Source organism: Arachis stenosperma, chromosome 1, assembly GCF_014773155.1.
Source record: "Arachis stenosperma cultivar V10309 chromosome 1, arast.V10309.gnm1.PFL2, whole genome shotgun sequence".
Lineage (NCBI taxonomy): Eukaryota > Viridiplantae > Streptophyta > Magnoliopsida > Fabales > Fabaceae > Arachis > Arachis stenosperma.
In genome coordinates this window covers 133926231-133931807 of record NC_080377.1, presented here as the reverse complement: position 1 = coordinate 133931807, position 5577 = coordinate 133926231, and the positions used below count along the sequence as shown (strand labels likewise).

Sequence of the window (5577 nt, the reverse complement as noted above, 5' to 3'; positions counted from 1 at the left end):
ACAAGGAAATCAAAGAACGGGTCCACCTTAGTGATGGCGGCTCTTTCTTCCTCTTGAAGATCCTATGGAGTGCTTGAGCTCCTCAATGTCTCTTCCTTGTCTTTGTTGCTCCTCCCTCATGATTCTTTGATCTTCTCTAATTTCATGGAGGATGATGGAGTGTTCTTGATGCTCCACCCTTAGTTGTCCCATGTTGGAACTCAGTTTTCCTAGGGAGGTGTTCAGTTGCTCCCAATAGTTTTGTGGAGGAAAGTGCATCCCTTGAGGCATCTCAGGGATCTCATGATGAGTGGGGTCTCTTGTGTGCTCCATCCTTTTCTTAGTGATGGGCTTGAGGTCATGCCTTCTCAGTTGAACCGGCTTCCTTCTTGAATCTCTCTTTCATTGAACGCCCTCTTCATAAATGTCTATGAGGACTTGGTCCAACCTTTGATCAAAGTTGACCTTTCTTCATGGCCACAACTTCATAGAAGTGGTCTTGATGCACCCTTGAGATGAATCTCTCCATCTCCCATGACTCGGAGGTGGAAGCTTTTGCCTTCCCTTTCCTCTTTCTAGAGGTTTCTCCGGCCTTGGATGCCATAAATGGTTATGGAAAAACAAAAAGCAATGCTTTTACCACACCAAACTTAAAAGGTTTGCTCGTCCTCGAGCAAAAAAAGAAAGAAGAGAGTAGAAGAAGAAGAAATGGAGGAGATAGAGGTGGCTTTGTGGTTCGGCCTTTATGGGTGGGAGAGTGGTTTGAATTTTGAATGGTGAGGTAGATGGGGTTTTATGAAGGATGGATGTGAGTGGTGGGGTTGGTGGGGATCCTGTGGGGTCCACAGATCCTGTGGTGTCAAGGAAAAGTCATCCCTGCACCAAATGGCATTCAAAATCACGTTTTGAGCCATTTCTGGCGTTAAACGCCGGGCTGGTGCCCATTCTTGGCGTTTAACGCCAGGTTCTTGCCCTTTTCTGGCGTTTAACGCCAGTCTGGTGCCCCTTTCTGGCGTTAAACGCCCAGAATGGTGCCAGACTGGGCGTTAAACGCCCACCTGCTAGCCTTACTGGCGTTTAAACGCCAGTAAGTTCTTCCTCCAGGGTGTGCTGTTTTTCTTCCTGTTTTTCATTTTGTTTTTGCTTTTTCAATGGATTTTGTGACTTCTTATGATCATCAACCTACAAAAAACATAAAATAACAAAGGGAAATAGATAAAATATAATCATTGGATTGCCTCCCAACAAGCGCTTCTTTAATGTCAGTAGCTTGACAGAGGGCTCTCATGGAGCCTCACAGATACTCAGAGCAATGTGGGAACCTCCCAACACCAAACTTAGAGTTTGAATGTGGGGGTTCAACACCAAACTTAGAGTTTGGTTGTGGCCTCCCAACACCAAACTTAGAGTTTGACTGTGGGGGCTCTGTTTGTCTCTGATTTGAGAGAAGCTCTTCATGCTTCTTCTCCATGGTGACAGAGGGATATCCTTGAGCCTTAAACACCAAGGATTTTTCATTCACTTGAATGATCAGTTCACCTCCATCAACATCAATCACAGCCTTTGCTGTGGCTAGGAAGGGTCTGCCAAGGATGATGGATTCATCCATGCACTTCCCAGTCTCTAGGACTATGAAATCAGTAGGGATGTAATGGTCTTCAACTTTTACCAAAACATTCTCTACAAGTCCATGAGCTTGTTTCCTTGAGTTGTCTGCCATCTCCAATGAGATTCTTGCAGCTTGTATCTCAAAGATCCCTAGCTTATCCATTACAGAGAGAGGCATGAGGTTCACACTTGACCCTAAGTCACACAGGGCCTTCTTGAAGGTCATGATGCCTATGGTACAAGGTATGGAAAACTTCCCAGGATCTTGTCTCTTTTGAGGTAATTTCTGCCTAGACAAGTCATCCAGTTCTTTGGTGAGCAAGGGAGGTTCATCTTCCCAAGTCTCATTTCCAAATAACTTGTCATTTAGCTTCATGATTGCTCCAAGGTATTTAGCAACTTGCTCTTCAGTGACATACTCATCCTCTTCAGAGGAAGAATACTCATCAGAGCTCATGAAAGGCAGAAGTAAGTCCAATGGAATCTCTATGGTCTCATTTTGAGCCTCAGATTCCCATGGTTCCTCATTGGGGAACTCAGAGGAGGTTGGTGCACGCCCATTGAGGTCCTCCTCAGTGGCGTCCACCTCCTCTCTTTCCTCTCCATATTCGGCCATGGTTATGGCTTTGCACTCTCCTTTTGGATTTTCTTCTGTATTACTTGGGAGAGTACTAGGAGGGAGTTCAGTAACTTTCTTGCTCAGCTGTCCCACTTGTGCCTCCAAATTCCTAATGGAGGACCTTGTTTCAGTCATGAAACTTTGAGTGGTTTTGATTAGATCAGAGACCATGGTTGCTAAGTCAGAGGGGTTCTGCTTAGAATTCTCTGTCTGTTGCTGAGAAGATGATGGAAAAGGCTTGCCATTGCTAAACCTGTTTCTTCCACCATTATTGTTGTTGAAACCTTGTTGAGGTCTCTGTTGATCCTTCCATGAGAAATTTGGATGATTTCTCCATGAAGAGTTATAGGTGTTTCCATAGGGTTCTCCTAGGTAATTCACCTCTTCCATTGAAGGGTTCTCAGGATCATAAGCTTCTTCCTCAGATGAAGCATCCTTAGTACTGCCAGGTGCATTTTGCATTCCAGACAGACTTTGAGAAATCAAATTGACTTGTTGAGTCAATATCTTATTCTGAGCCAGTATGGCATTCAGAGTGTCAATCTCAAGAACTCCTTTCTTCTGACTAGTCCCATTGTTCACAGGATTCCTTTCAGAAGTGTACATGAATTGGTTATTTGCAACCATTTCAATCAGCTCTTGAGCTTCTGTAGGCGTCTTCTTCAAATGAAGAGATCCTCCAGCAGAGCTATCCAAAGACATCTTGGATAGTTCAGAGAGACCATCATAGAAAATACCTATGATGCTCCATTCAGAAAGCATGTCTGAGGGACATTTTCTGATTAATTGTTTGTATCTTTCCCAAGCTTCATAGAGGGATTCTCCATCCTTCTGTCTGAAGGTTTGGACTTCCACTCTAAGCTTACTCCATTTTTGAGGTGGAAAGAACTTTGCCAAGAAGGCATTGACTAGCTTTTCCCAAGAGTCCAGGCTATCTTTAGGTTGTGAGTCCAACCATATTCTAGCTCTGTCTCTTACAGCAAAAGGGAATAGCATCAGTCTGTAGACCTCAGGGTCAACCCCATTAGTCTTGACTGTGTCACAGATTTACAAGAACTCAGCTAAAAACTGATGAGGATCTTCCATTGGAAGTCCATGGAACTTGCAATTCTGTTGCATTAGAGAAACTAATTGAGGCTTAAGCTCAAAGTTGTTTGCTCCAATGGCAGGGATAGAGATGCTTCTCCCATAGAAGTTGGGAGTAGGTGCAGTAAAGTCACCCAGCACCTTCCTTGCATTGTTGGCATTGTTGTTGTTTTCGGCTGCCATGTGTTCTTCTTCTTTGAAGAATTCGGTCAGGTCCTCTAAAGAGAGTTGTGCTTTGGCTTCTCTTAGCTTTCTCTTCAAGGTCCTTTCAGGTTCAGGGTCAGCTTCAACAAGAATGCCTTTGTCTCTGCTCCTGCTCATATGAAAGAGAAGAGAACAAGAAGATGTGGAATCCTCTATGTCACAGTATAGAGATTCCTTGATGTGTCAGAGGAAACGAAAAGTAGAAGAAGGAGGTAGAAGAATTCGAACTTGATTAGATAGAGTTCAAATTGTGCATTAAGAAGGAGTAGTACTCCATAAATATAAGGATGTGGGAAGAAGGGAAGAGGATTTTCGAAAATTAATTAAAAAGATGTCAAAAACATTTTGAAAAATTGATTGATAATTTTCGAAAATTCAAAGTGGAAAAGAAATCAAGTGATTTTTTAAAAGGATTTTGAAATTAGAAATTAAAAAGATTTGATTGAAAACTATTTTGAAAAAGATGAGGTTAAGAAGATATGATTGGTTTTAAAAATATGTGATTGAAAAGATATGATTTGAAAACAATTTTAAAAAGATTTGATTTTAAAAATTAATAACTTGACTATCAAGAAAAGATATGATTCAAACATTAATCCTTCCTCAACAGAAAAGGCAACATACTTGAAATGTTCAATCAAATCATTAATTGTTAGTAAGTATCTTTGAAAAAGGAAAGAAATTAATTTTGAAAACATTTGATTGAAAAGATATGATTTGAAAAAGATTTGATTTTGAAAAACTTAGAAAACTTGAAAAAAAAATTGATTTGAAAACAAAATCTTCCCCCTTTGCCATCCTGGCGTTAAACGCCCAGAATGGTATCCATTCTGGCGTTTAATGCCCAAAATGCACCCTTTTTGGGCGTTAAACGCCCAACCAGGTACCCTGGCTGGCGTTTAAACGCCAGTCTGTCCTTCTTCATTGGGCGTTTTGAACGCCCAGCTTTTTCTGTATAATTCCTCTGCAGCATGTTCTGAATCTTCAATTCTTTGTATTATTGACTTGAAAAGACACAACTTAAAAAAATATTTTTGGATTTTTAATAATCAAAATGCAACAAGAATCAAATAACAATGCATGCAAGACACCAAACTTAGCAGTTTGTATACTACTGACACTATATGAGACACATAAACACTCAAGTCAAAAGAATTCAAAGATCAGAGTAAGAAATCATCAAGAATTATTTGAAGATCCTTAAGACACACGAATGTATGCAATTGACACCAGACTTAAGATGAGACACTAGACTCAAACAAGAAATTTTTTTGGATTTTATGATTTTTGTAAATTTTTTTTTGTGTTTTTCGAAAATTAAGTGGAAAAAGATATCAAAATTCTTAATGAGAATTCCAGGAATCAGTGCAATGCTAGTCTAAGACTCCGGTCCAGAAATTAGACATGGCTTCACAGCCAGCCAAGCTTTCAAAGAAAGCTTCGGTCCAAAACACTAGACATGGCCAAAGGCCAGCCAAGCCTTAGCAGATCACTGCTCCAAAAGCAAGATTGATAAATATCAACAAGCTCTTGTGATGACAAGTTGAAACCTCGGTCCAATGAGATTAGACATGGCTTCTCAGCCAGCCAGACTTCAACAAATCATCATGAAACTCTAGAATTCATCTTCAAGAATTTCGAAAAAAAAAACCTAATCTAAGCAACAAGATGAACCGTCAGTTGTCCATACACAAAACAATCCCCGGCAACGGCGCCAAAAACTTGGTGCGCGAAATTGTGATCACTACACAACTTTGCACAACTAACCAGCAAGTGCACTGGGTCGTCCAAGTAATAAACCTTACCCGAGTAAGGGTCGATCCCACGGAGATTGTTGGTATGAAGCAAGCTATGGTCACCTTGTAAATCTCAGTCAGGCAGACTCAAATGGGTATGATGATAAACGAATAAAGCATAAAGATAAAGATAGAGATACTTATGTATATCATTGGTGAGAGCTTCAGACAAGCGAATGAAGATGCCTTCCCTTCCGTCTCTCTGCTTTCCTACAGTCTTCATCCAATCCTTCTTACTCCTTTCCATGGCAAGCTTATGCAAGAGTTTCACCGTTGTCAGTGGCT

The 5577-nt window shown here is 40.9% G+C and overlaps 1 non-coding gene across 1 annotated transcript; it reads left to right on the top strand.

Annotated features, from left to right (window-relative positions):
* Window positions 1–2962: 2962 nt before the first annotated feature.
* LOC130949285 (small nucleolar RNA R71) lies at window positions 2963–3070 on the top strand. The gene has a single exon (XR_009073360.1). It is a non-coding gene; the product is annotated as a small nucleolar RNA R71 (small nucleolar RNA).
* Window positions 3071–5577: the final 2507 nt, after the last annotated feature.